The sequence below is a fragment of the Macrotis lagotis genome, chromosome 8 (assembly GCF_037893015.1).
Source record: "Macrotis lagotis isolate mMagLag1 chromosome 8, bilby.v1.9.chrom.fasta, whole genome shotgun sequence".
Lineage (NCBI taxonomy): Eukaryota > Metazoa > Chordata > Mammalia > Peramelemorphia > Peramelidae > Macrotis > Macrotis lagotis.
In genome coordinates, this window is record NC_133665.1 from 2,294,748 (window position 1) to 2,304,792 (window position 10,045).

The following is a 10,045-nucleotide window of genomic DNA, read 5'->3' on the forward strand; positions in this document are numbered from 1 at the left end:
AATACAATCTGGTCTCCAGCACAGAAAGACTTCCTTGAAGAAATAAGGAAGGAGCTTAAAAATTTGGGGGAGACAATTAATACCTTAGAAAGTACAATTGGACAAACACAAAAAGTGAATAAATCTCTCAGATCATCAATTGGACAATTACAAAAGGAGAATAATTAATATGGTACTGTTACCTAAACCAGAAAGAGTTAAAACAGAGAAAGAAAATTATAGACCTATCTCACTGATGAATATAGATGCAAAAATCCTAAATAAAATCTTAGAAAAACGATTACAACAAGTCATCCCTAGGATCATACATTATGATCAAGTAGGATTTATTCTAGGAATGCAGGGTTGGTTCAATATTAGGAAAACTGTTAGTATACTCAATTATATCAACAATAAACCTATCAGAAACCATATGACCATATGAATAGATGCTGAAAAAGCTTTTGACAAAATACAGCATCCATTCCTATTAAAAACACTAGAGAGTGTAGGAATAAATGGACTGTTCCTTAAAATAATTAGCAGTATCTATCTGAAACCATCAACAAGCATTATACTCAATGGGGAGAGGCTAGAGGCATTCCCAATAAGATCAGGGGTGAAACAAGGGTGCCCATCACCACTACTATTCAATATTGTATTAGAAATGTTAGCATCGACAATTAGAGAAGAAAAAAATATTAAAGGAATTAGAATTGGGAAGGAAGAGACAAAAGTCTCCCTCTTGGCAGATGACATGATGGTCTACCTAGAGAATCCCAAGAAATCATCTAAAAAACTACTGGAAACAATTAGCAATTTTAGCAAAGTTGCAGGTTATAAAATAAACCCGCATAAATCCTCAACTTTTCTATATATGTCTAGCAAGAAACAGCAGGAAGAGCTAGAAAGAGAAATCCCATTCAAAGGAACCTCAGACAATATAAAATATTTGGGAGTCTATTTGCCAAGACAGACTCACAATCTTTTTGAAAACAATTATAAAACACTTCTCACACAAATTAAATTAGATTTAAATAACTGGGCAAATATCAACTGCTCATGGATAGGTAGAGCTAATATAATAAAAATGACAATTCTACCAAAACTAAACTATCTGTTTAGTGCCCTACCAATCAAAATTCCAAAAAATTACTTTAACGAGTTAGAAAAAATTGTAAGTAAATTCATATGGAGAAATAAAAAGTCAAGAATTGCCAGAAGCTTAATGAAAAAAGTGCAAAAGAAGGTAGCTTAGCCCTACCTGATCTAAAATTATATTATAAAGCATCAGTCATCAAAATTGTTTGGTATTGGCTAAGAAATAGAGTGGTGGACCAGTGGAATAGACTAGGTGTAAAAGCAGGAGATGATTATAGTAAGCTGCTGTTTGAAAAACCCAAAGAGTGTGGCCATTGGGATAAAAACTCCCTCTTTAATAAAAATTGCTGGGAAAATTGGAAGTTAATATGGAAGAAACTTAGATTAGACCAACACCTCACACCCTTTACCAAGATAAGATCCAAATGGTTACAGGACATGGACATAAAAAACAATACTATGAGCAAATGAGAAGATCAGGGACTAGTCTACTTGTCAGATCTATGGAAAGGGGAGCAGTTTATGACTAAGGAAGAGTTGGAGAACATCACCAAAATCCAATTAGATGATTTGGATTACATTAAATTAAAAAGTTTTTGCACAGATAAAACCAATGTAACCAAGATCAAAAGAAATGTAGTAAATTGGGAAACAATCTTTACAACTAATAATTCTGACAAAGGACTCATTTCTAAAATATACAGATAATTGAGTCATATTTTTAAAACAAAAAGCCACTCCCCAATTGACAAATGGTCAAAGGATATGCAAAGGCAATTTACAGATGAGGAGATCAAAGCAATCCATAGCCCTATGAAAAAATGCTCTAAATAATTAATTATTAGAGAAATGCAAGTTAAAGCTTCTCTGAGGTACCACCTCACATCTCTCAGATTGGCCAGTATGATCAGGAAGGATAAAGATCATTGTTGGAAGGGATGTGGGAAATCTGGGACACTATTACACTGTTGGTGGAGCTGTGAACTCATCCAACCCTTCTGGAGAGCTATTTGGAATTATGCCCAAAGGGCAACAAAAATCTGCATACCATTTGACCCAGCAATACCACTACTGGGTCTATACCCTGAAGAGATGAGGAAAAAGGGTAAAAACATTACTTGTACAAAAATATTTATAGCAGCCCTGTTTGTGGTGGCAAAGAATTGGAAACCCAGTAAATGTCCTTCAATTGGGGAATGGCTTAGCAAATTGTGTTATATGTATGTCATGGAACACTACTGTTCTATTAGAAACCAGGAGGGCTGGGATTTCAGGGAAACCTGGAGGGATTTGCATGAACTGATGCTGAGTGAGATGAGCAGAACCAGACAAACACCGTACACCCTAACAGCAACATGGGAGTGATGTTCAACCTTGAAGGACTTGCTCATTCCATCAGGGCAACAATTGGGAACAATTTTGGGCTGTCTGCAAAGAAGAGTACCACCTGTATGCAGATAAGGAGCTGTGGAGTTTGAACAAAGTGCAAGAACTATTCCCTTTAATTTAGAAAAAAAATAGCTTATTGTCTGATCTTGTTATCTCTTAGACTTCTCTTTAAGGATATGATTGCTCTCTCATCACACCCAATTTAGATCAAGGTACAACATGGAAACAAAGTAAAGACTGACAGAGTGCTCTCTGTGGGGGGGAGGGGGGGAGGGAAGCAAGAATGGGGGAAAATGTAAAACTCAAATAATATCTTTAATAAAAATAAATTTAAATAAAAAAAGAAAAACAAAAAAAAATTTTATATTTTTTTGAGGTTCCTTTGAATGGGATTTCTCTTTCTAGCTCTTCCTGCTGTTTCTTGCTAGACATATATAGAACAGTTGAGGATTTATGCAGGTTTATTTTATAACCTGCAACTTTGCTAAAATTGCTAATTGTTTCCAGTAGTTTTTTAGATGATTTCTTGGGATTCTCTAGGTAGACCATCATGTCATCTGCCAAGAGGGAGACTTTTGTCTCTTCCTTCCCAATTCTAATTCCTTTAATATTTTTTTCTTCTCTAATTGTCGATGCTAACATTTCTAATACAATATTGAATAGTAGTGGTTATGGGCACCCTTGTTTCACCCCTGATCTTATTGGGAATGCCTCTAGCCTCTCCCCATTGAGTATAATGCTTGTTGATGGTTTCAGATAGATATTGCTAATAATTATTTTAAGGAACAGTCCATTTATTCCTATACTCTCTAGTGTTTTTAATAGGAATGGATGCTGTATTTTGTCAAAAGCTTTTTCAGCATCTATTGATATGATCTTATGATTTCTGATAGGTTTGTTGTTGATATAATTGAGTATACTAACAGTTTTCCTAATATTGAACCAACCCTGCATTCCTAGAATAAATCCTACTTGATCATAATGTATGATCCTAGGGATGACTTGTTGTAATCGTTTTTCTAAGATTTTATTTAGGATTTTTGCATCTATATTCATCAGTGAGATAGGTCTATAAATTTCTTTCTCTGTTTTAACTCTTTCTGGTTTAGGTAACAGTACCGTATTAATTTCATAAGAAGAGTTAGGCAGAGTTCCATCTTTCCATATTTTTCCAAAGAGTTTATATAGAATTGGAACCAATTGTTCCTTAAATGTTTGGTAGAATTCACTTGTGAATCCATCAGGGCCTGGAGATTTCTTTTAGGGAATTCAGTAATGGCTTGCTGAATTTCTTTTTTGAGATAGGGTTGTTTAGGTATTTAATCTCTTCTTCATTTAACCTGGGCAACTTATATTTTTGTAAATATTCATCCATTTCACTAAGATTATCATATTTATTGGCATAGAGTTAGGCAAAATAATTTTGAATTATTACTTAATTTCCTCCTCATTGGTGGTGAGTTCACCTTTTTCATTTATGATACTAGCTATTTGGTTTTCTTCTTTTTTTTTAATCAAATTGACCAGAGGTTTATCAATTTTATTGGTTTTTGCGTAATACCAACTTTTGGTTTTATTTATTAATTCAATAGTTTGTTTGCTTTCAATTTTATTAATTTCTCCTTTAATTTTTAGAATTTCTAATTTGGTACTTAATTGGGGATTTTTGATTTGTTCTTTCTCTAATTTTTATAGTTGCATGTTTAGTTCATTGATTTCCTCTTCTTTAGAGCTACAATATATCCCCTGAGAGTTACTTTGAATGAATCCCATAGGTTTTGGTATGTTGTTTCATTATTATCATTACCTAGGATAAAATGGTTAATTATTTCTATAATTTGTTTTTTGGTCTGCTCACTTATTAAAATGAGGTTATTCAGTTTCCAATTTGTTCTGGGTCTATATCTCCTTGGCCCTGTATTGCATATAACTTTTATTGCATTGTGATCTGAGAAAGATGCATTCACTATTCCTGCCTTTCTGCAGTTGATCATTAGGTTTTTATGTCCTAGTACATGGTCAATTTTTGTATAAGTTCCATGTACTGCAGAGAAAAAGGTATATTCCTTTCTATCCCCATTCAGTTTCCTCCATAAATCTACCATATCTAATTTTTCTAGCAATCTATTTACCTCCCTTATTTCTTTCTTGTTTGTTTTATGATTCGATTTATCTAGATCTGATAGCGGGAGGTTGAGGTCTCCCACTAGTAGAGTTTTGCAGTCTATGTCTTCCTGTAATTCTTTCAGCTTCTCCTCTAAGAATTTGGGTGATGTCCCACTAGGTGCATATATATTCAGTATTGAAATGACTTTATTGTCTATGGTACCTTTTAGGAGGATAAAGTTTCCTTCCTTATCTCTTTTAACTATTTTTGCTGCTGCTTTGTCTGAGATAAGCATTGCTACCCCTACTTTTTTTACTTCAGCTGAAGCAAAATAATATTTTGCTCTAACCTTTTACCTTTACTCCGTATGTATCTCTCTGCTTCAAATGAGTTTCTTGTAAGCAACATATTGTAGGATTCTGGTTTTTAATCCATTCTGCTATTTGCTTACATTTTAAGGGAGAGTTCATCCCATTCCCATTCAAGGTTATGATTACTAATTCTTTTTTGCCCTCCATGCTATCTTCCCGCTGTTTGTGTTTTTCCCCCTTCCCCCCTTTTATCTATATTCCCCAGTATTTTGTTTCTGAATACCACCCTTTCCGTGTGTTTGCCCTCCTATATCACACCCTCCCCTTTATTTACCCTTTCCCTTTTTCCCTTTTCCCTTCCCTTCTTTTTGTTATTTCCCCCTTTTCCCCCACTCCCCTTCCCTTTCTCCATCCCCCCTCCCCTTTTCCCCTTTTAATACTTGAAAGGTTAGATGTTTTATAAGTTAACTGAATATGTGTAGGTTGACTTTAAGCCAAGTCTGATGAGAAGAAGATTCAGTGTTTCTCCTCTGCTCCCTTCTTCCCCACTATTACCATAGGTTTGTTGTACCTCTTAGTGTAATGAGATTTACCCCATTCAATCCCCTCCCTCCTCCTGTCTCTTTCCTGTTCCCCTTTTTAGGGCGGTAGTATTTTTTTTAGATCATTCTATCTAAATCATAGAAAATTCTGAGTGTCTGTCCCTTCTAGTTCAGTATATTCTATCGAATAGAGTCAAAATTCCTGAGAGTTATTAGAGTCTTTCTCCCAGATGGGGTTAAAGCCAGTTACATCCCATTAGATAGCATTCTCATGGATAGGTCGTGAATGTCCATTATTTCTGGCAAGGTTAGAGTTCCATTTCTCAGGGTTTATGAGAATCTTTTTTTTTACCCCCATGCTTGGATAAAGCCAGTTTCAACTAACTTACTGGATTGCATTTTTTTTCTTTTACCGCCACCCCCCCCTTTTTTTACCTTTTCATGTGTCTCTTGAACCTCCTGTTTGATGTCCAAATTTTCTGTTTAGCTCTGGTCTTTTCATCAGAAATTTTTGGAATTCTTCCCTTTTTTTAATTGTCCATCTTTTTCCCCTGGAAGAGAAGGCTCAGCTTTGAAGGAAAGTAGATTCTTGGCTACATTCCAAGCTCCCATGTTCATCAAAATATCTCATTCCAGGCCCTTCGATCCTTTAATGTTGATGCAGCCAGGTCCTGCGTGATCCTTACTGTGGCTCCTTGATATTTAAATTGTTTCTTTCTGGCTGCTTGCAGGATTTTCTCTTTTATCTGATAGTTCTGCAGCTTGGCCACAATATTCCTTGGTGTTTTCATTTTAGGATCTTTTTCTGGTGGGCATCGATGTACTCTTTCAGTAACTACTTTGCCCTCTGATTCCATGATATCAGGGCAGTTTTCCATTACTAGATCCTGTAATATTAAGTCCAGGCTTTTTTTTTTCTCTTCAATGTTTTCAGGAAGTCCTATAATTTTCAGGTTGCCCCTCCTCGATCTATTCTCAAGGTCAGTGGTTTTTGTTGATGAGGTATTTTACATTTGCTTCTATTTTTTCTATTTTTTGATTTTGTTTAACTGACTCTTGCAGTCTCGTGAAGTCATTAGTTTCTGTAGACTCCATTATTTTTTGGGGGGAGGAGTTTTCTTCAATTAACCTGTTTGCAACTCCTTTTCCAATTGGTCAATTCTACTTTTGAAAGAGCTTTCCATTTGACCAATTGAGGTTTTGAGAGAATTAATTTCTTTTTGCATTTGCTCTTTTGAGGATCTGAGAGAATTATTCTCATTTTGTAATTGTCTAATTGATGATCTGAGAGATTTATTCTCCTTTTGTCTTTGTCCAATTGTACTTTCTAAGGTATTAATTGTTCTCCCCCCAAATTTTTAAGCTCCTCTTCCTTATTTCTTCAAGGAAGTCTTTCTGTGCTGGAGACCAGATTGTATTCCTCCTCAGCAGGTTCCAGGTCTCTCTGAGTTGGGGTCTCTTTCCCTTCCAGGAATTCTTCTATGGATCCACCTTTCTCCGCTGACCCATCTTTATTATGCTAAGTCCCTTGAGTTGGGGGGGGGGGCACTGGTTCACCTGGTCCTGGGATCGCTAATAGTCTTTACTGAGTGCAGTTTCTCTGGCTGGCCAGTAGGATGTGCTGGTTGTCCTCTCTGGAGTGTCTGTGACCTTGGTTGTGAGGCCTTCTTCCCTTTTGCCAGAAAGGGAGGGAGTTGGAAACAATTGAATTCTTTTGCCTTCAATACAGTTGTGGGCTTTACCCTGGCCTGAGGTCATTCCTCAGCTGGGCTGGTTCTTTTGCTCACACACACCTGGGCCTGAGGGCAGAAGTAGTTTGCAATTGTTTGTTTGGAAGGAGGCATCAGTGCAATGGAGGCGTGGACTCAGAGTTTCTCAGACCAGAGCGAGCCCAGGGACGGTTTCTGCAGCTCTCCTCTACCAGACCTATCCCAAGCAGCCACGGTCTCCCCAAGCTCCAGGGGGACAGCACCAACACCAGCACCTCTGCCTTCCCCGCGGACCCAAGCCCCTTTCGTCCCAGCCCCACCACACGGATCCAGCAGGTCCCGCTCTCTGGCCCTCAGACTCCCAGGTCCAATTCAGCTGTTAATCTGGCTGATCCGGGGCTGATCCTTCCTCTGAGCCCAGACTCACCAGCCTGAATTCTACCAAAGCTGCAGTGGGAGAGAAATCCTGAGGTAGATGCTCTTTCTCCTGGCTTTTCTCTCTGGGTTCCATGAATCGGACTTCTTCTAAGAGGTTTGTATTCATGTGATAGATGGGGAAGAAATCAGGAGACTCTAGAACTGTTGCCTTGTCTTCTCCTCCGCCATTTTGGCCGGAAGTCTCTTCAAACAAGTGAATCTTTGCAAATATACCTGTTTCTCCCCAGTCATCTGTTACCTGAAGAAAACAACCACAGCGCTATAAATATACCTATAAATGTATACCATTGTGTACCTGGTGACTGCTTATTGAAAGTGTAAATATGGAGCCCTTAAGAAAACTAATCAGTCTCTATAAACTTGCCTTGTATTTCCAAGCTTCTTTCTAATTTTATTATTATTTTTTATTAAATATTTTATTAGAGTTTTACAAGTTTTCCCCAATCTTACTTCCCTCCCCCAACCCCCCCCATGGAAAGCAATCTGTCAGTCTTTACTTCATTTTCCCATGTTGTACATTGATCCAAATTGAGTGTAATGAGAGAGAAATCATATCCTTAAGGAAGGGAAAAAAAAAGTATACAAGATAACAAGATCAGACAATAAGATATATATTTTTTCTAAATTGAAGGGAATATTGAACTTTGTTCAAACTCCATGTCTCTTTATCTGGATACAGATGGTATTCTCCATTGCAGACAGCCCAAAATTGTCCCTGATCGTTGCACTGATGGAACAAGCGAAGTCCATCAAGGATGAACATCACCCCCATGTTGCTGTTAGGGTGTACAGTGTTTTTCTGGTTTTGCTCATCTCACTCAGCATCAGTTCATGCAAATCCCTCCAGGCTTCCTTGAAATCCCATCCCTCCTGGTTTCTAATAGAGCAATTAGTGTTCCATGACATACATATACCACAGTTTGCTTAGCCATTCACCAACTGAAGGACATTTACTTGATTTCCAATTCTTTGCCACCACAAACAGGGCTGCTATGAATATTTTTGTACAAGTGATGTTTTTACCCTTTTTTTATCATGTCTTCAGATTATAGCCCCAGTTGTGGTATTGTTGGATCAAAGGTTCCAAATTTCTCTCCAGAAATTTGGATGAATTCACAGCTCCACCAACAGTGTAATAGTGTCCCAGATTTCCCACAAACCCTTTCCAACAATGATCATTATCCTTTCTGGTCATATTGGCCAGTCTGAGAGGTATGAGGTGGTACCTCAGAGAAACTTTAATTTGCATTTCTCTAATAATTAATGATTTAGAGCAATTTTTCATATGGCTATGGATTGCTTTGATCGCCTCGTCTGTAATCCTTTGACCATTTGTTAATTGCGGGGAATGGCTTTTTTTTAAATAAATATGACACAGTTCTCTGTATATTTTAGAAATGAGTCCTTTGTCATTTCCAAGCTTATTAAGGAATGCAGAGTACCAAAAAGGGCATTAAATACCTGCTACTATTTATCTCACAATCCATTGTAAAGATAAATGAGATCATAAATATAGAAGTATTTTTAAATTCTGTGGGAAAATTATATTTTCTATCAGAATGCCTACCTAGGAAGAAAACCAGAACCTCCCCCTTGTATACCCTTCACAAACCCAAAGGAGTAAAAAAAAAAAAAAACCTTTCTGAAATGACTTGAACTGTTGACCCCAGGATTTGACTTAGATGGACACTTTTAGATCCAGATCCTTTTTGTTGACCTGAAAAAATTCACCTAAAATTTGTTATTTTGTCTCAAAAGTGTTTGTATTTGCCTTTATGGGTCAAGGCTACTCCAAGGCTCAGAGAGTCCTACACTGGTCTTGGCCTAAGTGATTAGTTCTTGAGAACCCTAACAATAACATTACAGAAACTTTCTATAAGAGATTCTTAGTCTAAGAAATACTGTCAATATACTCCTAAATTTTGTGTTGAAAAGGGACATTAGAATCCACCATGTCCAATTCTTCTCCCATGATACAGATGGAGAAACAATTCAAAGATATGAACCTTTTTGTTTAGGGTGAGTCACACAAAAAGAACATGTCTGTGATAGAATGTGAACACAGGTCTTTCTTGCCTGCAAAATTCACCACTTTATTCCTTCTGAGCCCTATTATCTACTCTTTTGAGGGAAAACTCAGAAGAGAATATGATTGTCCCCATTAAAGGAAACTCCTACTTTTGGGGCATGCATTCCCTTTCATGATCTGTAGAGGAAATGGATTTTATCAGATAGAGGTCTGTTCATGAAAATAGGAAGATGTGGGTTACCTTGGACTAGTCAATTGACTTTTCAGGGTTCTAGGCCAGAGCTAGTCTGCCAAGAGACTTGTAAATGAGGCAAAACCCAAAGTGAAAAGTCAAATCATCTTGAGCAAATGGATCAAGCTTCAGGGAAAGCATGACTAGGTCAAAAAAATGGACTTCAGATCTCTCAGTTTAATTGTGATGTAATTTGTAAGTTTGGAAA